This window comes from Ciconia boyciana, chromosome 2, assembly GCF_034638445.1.
Source record: "Ciconia boyciana chromosome 2, ASM3463844v1, whole genome shotgun sequence".
Taxonomy (NCBI): Eukaryota; Metazoa; Chordata; class Aves; order Ciconiiformes; family Ciconiidae; genus Ciconia; species Ciconia boyciana.
Window position 1 is genome coordinate 65,696,963 of NC_132935.1, and position 11,516 is coordinate 65,708,478.

The window sequence follows — 11,516 nt, forward strand, 5'->3', positions numbered from 1 at the left end:
TTCTGGCTTCAGTATCAACAGGGTAATTTGCTGAGACTATTTTTAATCCCGAGTGCTAAACCATTAATCCCGCAATTTCCACATAGTGTTCCCCCCACTAAATTCACCTAAAGTTACCAACAATTTTGCAACTCATTAAGGAGCAGATAAATAAATAACATTTGCAAATATACACCTCCTGGCACTGGAGAACTGAGAGACTCCGATTACACAGTTGATCCCGTTGAAGCCATTACTTTCTAATTGGAAGGAGTCATTCAGAAGCAAAGCTGTGTGTCTGGCATGTCACTTGACACCTGGTATGTATCGTTCATGATAAGATGAATTCTCCAATATGCTTGCCACAATGAGAAGTGGACTGTTTCATTAAACCACCGATAGTCATGGCTCTCTCTACTAAAATCTGTTCAAATTTAATGGGACTGGGGTTATCAACATAAATTGTCATGTTTTCTCAAACTGGCATTAAAACATTCTCCACATATCATTATTAATGTCAATATAAATTATGCATTGAAGATCACAGCATTCATTACAGAGGTAAAATTTATCTGGGGGAAAGAAAAAAAGAGACAAACAGAGCAAATCTAATTAAAGTAAGTACTTATAGATTTTGTACAGCTTTTCTCAGTAGTGATGAAAGCACTTCTCTAAAAATGGTCTTAAAATAAGCATTCACAGAGTCATTAAAAACAGTACCAAGAAAGTATTGTGTTAATCAGCTGAAGGTACAGTTATACACAGGATGTTGCAAAGGGGTTGACATGATAACACACGAGACTGGTAGTTTATCCAAGGATGCATCAATGTGCTAGCACAACAATCTGGAAGACAGACCCTTGGTTTCATGTAAGCAGCTACACACAGGAGGAAAAGCTGTATTTAGTGTTGGAAGGGTGGTGTTTAATGCTCCTTTCAACTTCTATAAATTACAATGTCAGCCATTCCTAATTGGTATACATTAGTATTCAAACATCACGTTGAAATTAGAAGCTTAGCAGTTTTTCGGTACGCTTATAGACACTTCACACGAACACGTGAATAAACTTGCTTAAATATTTTTGTATTCCAAGGTTAAAAGAAACGACTTTAAGAGACAGATGGTGAGCAACTGGTACCTCACCGAGGAATACCACCGACTTGTGGAAGTTCTCACGCGACGCACCGTATGGGGCTAACTCCTATTTACTGCGCGCCCTGGGACTTCCGAGCAGAACCCCATCTCCTGAAACCCTTAAGATACACATAGCTAGGATGGCACGGGGGAAAGCAAGCCTAAAAATACAACTCCCAGGGGCTCCAAATCCAAAGGGAAAACAAGAGACCTTATTTCCCTAATTGCATAGTTTAAGTCAATCCTCAAGCTGCCTAATTCATGGTTTTATCATACTTGTGGCTGCCAATACTGGTACCAGCTCACCAATACAGGTGCCTCACAGTCTACCGCAAGGGAAGCCAGAATGAGTCCATTAAAATAGACAACTAAGCAACCTCTGTGCAAAGACTGGAGCAGGAAGGGGGGAGAATGTCTTTCCAAGCACATCCTCAACCATCAAAGGAGCAGCTCTAGTTTCAGCCAGCAGAGACCGTAACACCTCGCCCCGCGATCCTTTTACAACACACAGTGTCACTGCCTATTGTTCATAACTCTTCCCGCAAATCATTTCAACATTCAGAGCCCAACTATTTCTTAAGGAAATTATTTCAGAAGGGTGGGGGGGAATTTCTTACTCACAAACCTGGTATCATTATAACAATGAAGCAAAACAGCTAAAGACACAGTCACATTGCACAATCCTAAACGCATCATTTATTGTACTAGATTTCAGAAAAAGAACATTCTGAAACACTAAAATAAATCAGAGCATAAGTGTGACTTGTTGTCAGCGCATACAATATGGGTTAAATGCTACTATATGGTGAGTGCACACACGTTACCCTTTTAAAAACAAAGAACATGGCTAATTTCTTTCCCAAATCTATTTTTAAATAAATAAATGTGATTATTTTAAAACGAGGCTACGATTGTGACTAAAACACCTCAATTTCCACCAGTCTCTCTCTCTCTCTCTTTACTGAGAACTAATACCACTTCACTGCTCACCACCTTTTTAAAAAAGACAAGGAAAAATTACTATTAAGTCAGCTTTATCCCTGTAATAAGCCAACATGAGCATTTCCATGCAGTGTAAAAATAGTGACAAGCCAACTCACCGTTCTTCCTTTATTTTACCTGCCGGAAAAGCAAAGCATGCGTGTGTCTATGCAATACCTTAAAACTCACTGACATAGGATCCAATTTTCAGCAAACACTCCCGACAGGACCTGCCCGATAGACAGAAATCTCGTTTTCTCTGCAGCCCCTAGTCATGTACTGAAACATCCAGTTTCGGTACACTCCCAACCAGAAAGAACAAAAATAAAAAAAAAGGACCAAAGCAAACATGTATGAAATACACTCAGGGTAGCTGGAGCGGATGCTGTTGGTTTGAAAATTGTCTGTCTAGCCTCTATGCTGAGTATTTGTTTTTATCATTATACTATAAATGAAAACGTCAGGAGTCTAAAAATAGCTACAAATTGTAATTACATATGCTTTGTAGTTTCTGTTTTACTTTGAAAAGAAGATTAAAAGCTAGATCATTTTAGAAACTGGCCTTAAAGATTCAGGGAGCCACAAAATTGTTCTACTTTGCAATTTGGAGTACACTGCTGGGAAACATTTCCTTTGGGACATACATATGACGGCCCCAACACGGTGAAGCAAGCTCCCAACGCCATACAGCACGGTGGCAAGAAAGGAAAGGGAGAAGAGTAGACAAAGAAAAAAGTAATTTCTCAGAGATTCTAAGAGTGCCCTGATTACGGATGTAATACTATAAGCTTTAAGTAGAAGCTAAGTGCTGTGTGCTAAATTCATCCCTGCACACAGCCCTGTAAATTCAGAGTCACTCTACTGAAGTTACCGTGGGTTTACGACAACTGTACAACAGCAACGCCTGGCCTTTGGCTTCTGTAGCAGCCCGTAATGAAACGTGGATTTCGTTGAACAAGCGTTAAACTACGCAATATCCTGCTGATACAAATTAAATGCTTTTCCGTAAGCAATCACTAATGAAGTTTAGCAAAAATGGATTTTAAGTAGTCATCAGAACGTAAGTGGTTTTGAATCCAGAGTAAAAACCCTCTGTTCCTCCACGACATAAGACTTAAAACAGTTTAGACCAGTGTCTTCATTAAGATGTGACTTTGTCACCCTGTAAACAGCCACTGTCCCTGCAACAGGCACTATTTGGAATGCTAGCTCACAACTCGGGAGCAGTAAACAAATGCATTATCTTACAGCAGCCCAGTGCTACTGCTAGAAAATACCTGCTACAACTTATTAGGCAATAAGTAATTTGGCAGCAACTTAAGAGATGCAACTGTTGTCCATCCGCACACTAATTTAATATCAGAACACATGCTTAGTGCCCCGAGTCCGTTTGCATAAGCCCTGTTGCCATAACACAGTTTCAGGAACCCAAGGAGAAACTGCTAACATGAAGTGTGTAACAACGCTGATGGGCCCCTACAGATAACCAAGATGTAAACAACATCAAAAAATGAGTAACTGAAGTTGAGTAATCATCGCATCAAAAAAAACAGAGCTCATTGGCTTCAAATAGCAAAGCAGGTTCAGCAGATCAAGAGACGGAACATTTGCTGACTAACAGTTAGGTAATGAAAGTAAACATTTGCAATGAAGTCGTCATCCTAATGAAAGCCATGGCAATGTTAACTACCTGGACCATAATCCACTAGCATGTTTTAATGCGGGCTCACTAACATAATATTTACTAGAATCTCTCCTGCTGGAAAAGGAAAGGAAGTCTCACTTACTTTTAACATACAAGTGACAATCAAGAAATACTGCTATTTGTTAAGTCTTTCTAACTCCCAAGTACTGTACTGATGATGCCCAGAGAGTTACTGTGCAGTTACAGTGGGTAACTGAAAAACAGAATTTTGCCTTCAGTGACTAAGTCAGAACAGCTTTATCCTAGCACTGAAGTGTATAAACATTTGCAGCATGTAAGATGTCTGCTTTGAAAAAGCAACGTTGCTCCAAGGTTCAAATATTTATATTGCAGATATGTAATCAAATAAATGCGACTTTTTTTTTCCTGGTTTTTTTTGCCATGCCGTGATTAATTATCTGGATTAAGTTTATGGCTACAGAAAGAAAAAAAAAAGGAAAAAAATTAAAAACCACACTGTAGTAAGTTCTAGCTGATTAACCGCCAATATTGTTAAGGATTTCAGACTCACATACAGAAACTGTAATTCCACCCAGAGACACCCTCATGCAACTCCCAGTAGTCAATGGGAGTGGCAAGCACGCTTATTAGGGGACAGCACTGGGCTCACAAGCAACAAGTCAATTTATAGGATGGTTGTACACACTCTTACCCAATTGAGGAACATCACACAGCTATGAAAAACAGCAGTAGTCCATTTCCCCTTTCTGAGCAGAAATCTTATGCCCATTCAGGCTTAAAAGGTATGTATCTACAAATTCATACTTGTGCCTCAGAAACTTAGACAGGCACATTTTACTTGTAAAATTTGCAAGCTCAGACAAGTTGCTTCCTGTAAAATGCAATCACTTTGTATTTCAGCTTTCTATTTTGATGACTTTAAGAAACAATACAGTCAAACCCAGCTTTCCAGTTTGAGTACACACATACAGACTTCGTCACTGGTCTCACAAAAGCTTATGCATTGGCTCATTTTGCACACTGTACGTAATCCCTAAGAAGTCCTGGAAGTACTTGGCATGAATTTAAGTCTTCACAGAAGTGAGGTCTTTCAAAGTTGACAGGTTTTGGATCATACTAAAAATAGATCCCCCCATTAGGTGGGATCTCAAGTGTAAAACTTGCCAGTTAAGACCACAGCTACCTATAGGTAACTCTGTTGAAGTCACCTGCATGTAAAGACCTTTAAAAAAAAAATCGGAATAAACAGACTGCCCGAAGTTTGCAGGAGTTGGTGACTACATTGTTCATCCGATGATACTCTTCCAGGCTGCCCGCTCTGGTACCAGCTACACAAGCACCCACAGCAAGGTGCATTTTAAAGGGTACTCACTTTTCAGTCAACTGAAGCCAACATCCCCGCTTCCGAAGCAGATCTGTAACATGTTAAGACAGAAACATCTCTTTTTGTTAAAACGAGGGATGGCTGCACTTAGGGGCAGTTGAACAGGCAGAGATTCAGAACGATGGCACAATCGTTTTCACCCCTTCAACGTGCATTTCTGTACTGATAATTGCTATTTTACTTTTTGGTGACAGCACGATACTATGACAAACTATAAAAACATATGATGAACCTAATTTTTAAAGCAAAGACATGAGTCCTGTCACAGGAAAACTTTAATCTACAAAAGCTGAACGCCACTGCTGTTGGTCCATGGCAGCCAGCTATCCTGTTACCGAGGTCACTTGCAAATAACAAGAGGTAGCTTTCACCTTAGTGATGTAAACTGTTTTCCTTCCTATGATGCACAGAGAAGTAGTCGTTCGCATTCACAGAGGGACGGTATGCAGCTCTTGGCGCACATTGTTTTAGTCGTGTACAGCAATTTAGAAGGTCGTGCTGAGCTTAGATAGGAGCCGTGCTAACAAATACCACTCCTCCCCCTAAACGTCTTTGGATGCCCTTCTGTCAGATCATTCCTTAAGACAATGTTATTCTCACCGATGTTTAATTTTTCTCTTTTTTTCTTTGGTAAGCATTATCTTTGCATATTACACTAACAGTTTAGAGGGGGGTTATAATGCCCTATTGTTCACACAGACCACACAGTATTTACCACTAACTAGATGTCACTTCAACATCATTCAGTTTTATAGGAACTAAAGGCTTGAAAACAAATCCCAGGCAAGAATTATTGGAGATACCTGAAAAATATGTTACACTGGGAGCTAGTGAAGGTGTACACCATGCCAGTAACACAAATCACTTTATTGTACAAAGCTCATTCAAGGCGGCTATGGCAGCTACTCTTGTGAAACTAAAGACGTCTCCTGGAGTAACTGCATCATAACACTGATTACACCACAGGTGCTCCTACACAACTTCAGCTTCCCATTTCACCAAGGGGAAAGCTCTGAAAACCACCGCGGCCCACCCCTCCTCACCGCCTGGCGGGACAAGATGGGGTGTGCAGAGCAGCGCACGACGAGGCCGGCCGGCCGTGGGTTTGCTGTGGCAGAGCTGAAGGACATGCTGGCGGGAAACAAAGCAGCAGCGCTCACTGAGAGACAACTCATCCCGGCCAGCCGCCGCAGACAAAACTCCAGGATCGAAACTCCCAAAATACTCCCTGCCCCGACAAAACTTTGCTCTCATCACCACCACCCCTCGCCGGCGCTGCTCTCCCCCCGAAACACCCAACACCTCTTGCAATACAGTTATTTTTGGCCCACTAGCAGCAGCCGGCCTGGGGGGCAAAAGCGGGGGCCTCGCTGGAGGAGCAGGCATGCCACTGCACCAAGCACCCACTACCACCCACACCCGTCCATGGGGCACAGCACCAGCGCCACACACACACGTGCATGAGTACACACATGCACCTGCCTCAACGAAGCACCCCCTCGCCCCTGCACATGTGCACACACACACCTGCACCCATGCGATCCCCATCTCAGCGTGGATGCGCATACCCGGCCCCCCCATACCCAGCAGGACCTACAGGCACACAGATCTGGCCCACATGCAGCAATGCAACATACCCCATCCCTGGCTCTGCATGCATGCACACACACCTGTCCCGCTTGCAACAACTCCCCTCGGCCCCGCGTGCACCTGCCCTGCGTCCGACAGCGTGCCCCCCGCATGTACGTACACACACACCCCTCGGCCCCATCCACACACCTCCCGTGGGGGTGAGGGGAGGATAAAAAGGGGAAGCAGCTGCAGGTCACTGCCCTCCCTCAGGGTCAGCATCCTCCTGCCTGGTCCCCTCCAGGACATGTGGGGCCTTAATGCACCGCGGGAAAGCAATGGTCAAAAATCAAGACGCGCACCCCCCACAAAATAAAACTCTCAGCTATCAACCTACCCACACGCCATGCACAGGGAGGGGGGCATAAAGCAAATCTGACAGAAGAGCTTGAAAAACAGACCCCCCCAAAAGCAACCCACGTTTTGCCATTCAGCTTCTGCTTGAAATTATGCTTTTCTCTTTTTTTTTTCTTTTTTTTTTTGGGGGGGGGGAGAGCCAACCAAATACACGGTTGCCAAGTCGAGTTAATGAAAAACCCTTTGGCTGTTAACTCATTTAGTGCAGCAAGCATGAAATAAAGTCCATGGCAGGGGGCCAAAGCGCAGCAGCCCTTTGCCGGGCAGGCTTCTGGGACCTCTCCCCGACCGCCGAGGAGCCAGCCCAGAGCAGAGCAGCCAGCCCACAATTTTGAAGAGCTGCGATCGTCCTCTAGAAATCAGTGAACCCGCCTCAAAAAAAAAAAAAAAAAAAAAAGAAAATTAAAATATCGATGGCACCGCCAGGCCCGAGGACATTTTTCCATAAGGGCACTTTTGCACCCACTTCCAAAAAAAGCCCAACCCCACCACCCAGAAGCAAACTGCGAGGGGATACACCTAACGAGGCCGGGCGGAGGATGCGCACAGCGCCGGGGCGGGGGGCGGGCAGGGGGCGGGCAGCGGCCCGGCCCGGCGGCTCCTCGTCCCACCTCGCCTCGCCGCGCCCCGACAGCCCGGGGCCGAGCGGAGCGGAGCCGGGCCGGGCCGGGCGGTGGCGGGGGGCGGGCCCGCGGGCTGCGGCCGCCCCGGCGGGGCGGAGACCGCCAGCGGGCGGGGGCTCCGCGGCGCGTCCGTCCGTCTGTCCGTTCCCCCCCCCCCAGCACCCCCCGCGCCCCTCCCCGCCGAGGAAACTTCTCCGCTCGCAGGGAAAGAGTTCGGCTCCCCGGCCGAGGAGACGCTGCCGGCGGCCTGGGGGCGAGCGGGGGGGGCGGCGGGGAGCGCCTGGCCATGGGGAGCGGGGGGGGCGGGAGGAGGAGGAGAAGGAGGAGGAAGAGGCGAGAGAGTTGCGCCTCTCCCCAAAAAGGGACTTCGACCTCGCACCGCTCTCCGGCGGACCTCGAATTACACATTTTTGTCACAGGTCGGATCCTAACGCACGTCGGCACAGCGTCTAGTTTATGAACTCATCAGCCTAATTTCATTATTTAATCATGCGCCCAGCAATCGTGTTTCCTTAAGAAAGGACTGACCTATTTTTGGCTGGAGATAAACGATCATGTTAACAGATGTTAATCTTGTAATCTGTTTTTCCTGTAAGCACTTCGCATACCCGCGTTTCAGACATTTAAAAATAATAATAATAAAATCTTTCCCAAACGACTTGACGTCACGATTCAGTTCTTATTAAAAAAAAAAAAAAAAACAACCTCGCAATGGTTTCAAAGACATTAAATCTTTTTTCACTTTATAAATGCTGATTTGTTCTGCCTCAACTCCCACAGGCTTTTATTTGCATTTCAAATTCCACAGGTTACACCAGTCGCCTTTTCAGAAAATGTAAACCAACAATAAGGCAGCAAATGGGGGGGGGGGGGGGAGGGGAACCCTGCATCTGGATTAAATAAAGACCAGAATTAATGTTTAGAAAGTAGTCCGAGCAAAATTATATCTGCACGCCCAGTGCCCGAGCGCCTCCGTATCTATAGGGGTAATGTAAAGGATAAGCTGCGGGCACACACAATGCGCATTCCCCAGAAGGTCCCTGTCTGCTGCTGGGAGCTTATTAACGCTCCTAATAAATGGTGCTGACTCCAAACCGAGACTTTTCGGCTTAAAACACAGGGTTTGCCTCCAGCAGTTAAGTGCAGAGGCTAGCTGGTTGGAGGGGAAAAACAACGGCCGGCTGTCATGCTCCGCACGCCTCCCCACACGTACTGCCTCTTTTAGCACCCCACCTTGTTCCCTCGCAGCAAAGTTTGCCCATCCAAACTTTCCTCAACTTGCCCAAGTACTTAAGTCGCATTAGGATCGCGACTAGGCGCTATGCTAATTATCACCGAAGATAGTAGCGGGGGGAGGGAGGGAGGGACGAGGAGGAGGAAAGCTTTTATAGCACAAAATGTCTGGAACTGCATTATTTCTATTCTTCTTCTCTCTCTCGCTCTCCTTCCCCCCCTCCCCTCGATCCCCCCCCCGCTTTTTAACATACAAACTCCCTGCCTCTCTCCCCACCCCACCCGCATCAAATGGGCTATTTTCCTCTTCTGGAAATAATCGCTACGGAGACATTGTCCTTCGAGCCCTTCTCGCTGTCTGTATGTGAATAATTGTCTTCTCTGCCCGCCCACCCCCAACTTCCTTTGATAAACTGTGTACTTCTCTAACGGGGATCACGCAGCTACCAACTCGCAACGGAGCGGAGAGTGGCTAAAAAACAACGGGGGGGGGCACACACGACACACACAACCACGCATCGGGCATTCCACGCACACGCTCAATCGGTAACTATCGGGGAGGGGGAAAAAAGAAAAAAAAAAAGAAGACCCGCTTAATAATTTAAGTGGCTACTGGGGGCTCGAAAACCCATCACCCACCTTCATTAGCCGAAGCATTTCACTTTGAAGTGAGGCAATTTGTTCTTTGTTTCTTAATGGATTAATATCGCAGTCCGCCCCCCCCCCCCGCCCCTGACGGCGCGTACAAAGCCAAAAGGCTCCCGGAGCCCGCAAGCCCCCCCCCGACACCACCACTGCAGTAAAACCGACCTCCTCCTCCTCCTCCTCCTCCTCGCGAAACAGCGCAAAGTTACCATTTTGGAGCCGCTCCGATGACCGGGGGGACAGTCCCCGCTCCCGGGGGGAGGGGGGGGCGCGAAGTTTTCTTTCCCAGGGGCGCAGCCCGAGGACCCCCGCCCCCCGGGCCGGGCCGGGCCAGCCCCCCGCCCCGCCGCCCCTCACCTCCTCCGCTGCCGGCGGCAACGTTTGGGGAAGGGCGCGCCGAGCCACCCGCCGCCCTGAAGGTGAAACCACGCGCCGCATGCGAGCGGCAGCGCTGCACATGATCCGCCGAGCGGCTCCACTGGCGCGGGCGGGGGCGGCCCGCCGGCCCCCGCCGCGCCCCGCGCCCGCGCGCCGCCCCCGCCCGCCGCGCCCGCGCGCCGCGCCCGCGCCCGCCGCGCCCCGCCCGCCCCGCCGCCGCCGCCGCCGCCGCCGCCCGCCCCGCCGCCGCCGCGCGTCCCCCGGCGGCCGCAATGGTCTGGCCGGTGCGGAGCCCACGCGCCGGCCACTATTGTCTCCGCGGCGCAAAGTTGGGGCGCGGGGCGCCGGGGCCCCGCCGCCGGCCGGCAGCGGGAACGGCAGCGGCAGCGGGAACGGCAGCGGCAGCGGCAGCGGGGGGGGCGAAGCCGGGCGCGCCGCCCCTCCGCCGGGCGCCGCGTTGTGCGGGCGCGGAGTCGCGCTCCTGCCCGCCGCCGCCCCGGTTCCCACGTACCTCCGCCGCGAAAGGTGCGGGCTGGAGTTGCCCCAGACGCGTTTCTATTAGAAACTTTTTTTCCCCTTGTGCTCTTTTTTTTTTTTTTTTTTTTGGGGGGGGCGAATTCCGCTGGTAAAATATTTATGGATCTATTGAAATGCGCAGAAACAACAACATTAAAGTCCTCCATCGAGATCAAAGAGGAATACTGTTCAACAGCCACGCTGGGGAAGTTGAAAGACCTCCGAACAAATCAATCTGCCATATGGCTTTTAAAAAAAAAAAAAAACACACACCAACAAAAACCCACCGCCACCGCTCCTATGCCTGAAAAGTTCAATTCTTGTTTTCCTGCGTGTTTGCGGAGCCCGGTTTAATCACGCCAAATATGCGTGCCATAGGCGAGGGGAGTATGTTTAGTCTATGGCTGGAAAGCCTAATTTAATCTGCTAAAGCTCGGTGCTAGACATCAAGGGTGTGGAGGCTTTTTTTTCTCCTTCTTTCTTTGTCTCGTAATGTGCGATGACGTAGAATTGACAAGGAGGACTTTTGACGGAGGGTCGGTGTTATCTCGACGCCCCGCAGCGCCCTGGGCCACCGCCCCGGGCCGGCGCAGCCCCCCCCTCCGCCCTCCGCCGGGCACCCCGGCTCCGAGCCCCCCGCCGGGGCTGCCCCGGCCCGGCCCGGCCCTGCCCGGGCGCACCGGCCCCGCTCCTGCCTCCCCTCCAGCCCCGTCTTGCGCTTGGGACGCAAACCGCTCCGGCACCGCCGGCAAGGAGGAGAGCACAGAATTGGGGCGGCGGGGGGAGGCTTTAAATCCTGCCCTTTCCAGTGCTTATTACCAGAACCCTGGGAATAAAGGAAAGGGGCGGGGGTGGGGGCCGGCGAGCGAGAGGGAAAGTTGGTAATGAAGGATACACGAATCATAAAATGTAAGCTATGTGTGATTAATGATCTGCACTAATTTGAATAGCAGGCGTGTTAAAGGTCATTGACAATTGTTGCTGCTTTCA

At 48.9% G+C, this 11,516-nt stretch overlaps 1 protein-coding gene across 3 annotated transcripts in view; it reads right to left on the reverse strand.

The window, feature by feature from the left end:
* The window catches only part of ZNF516 (zinc finger protein 516), a 105,024-nt gene extending 94,870 nt beyond the window's left edge, over positions 1 to 10,154 (reverse strand). For 2 of the 3 annotated variants that reach the window (XM_072852845.1, XM_072852847.1), the window contains exon 1: positions 9,990 to 10,154. The gene's annotated coding sequence lies outside the window, so the exon portion shown is untranslated. The other variant, XM_072852846.1, reaches the window with a different exon arrangement.
* Between the last annotated feature and the right edge of the window lie 1,362 nt (positions 10,155 to 11,516).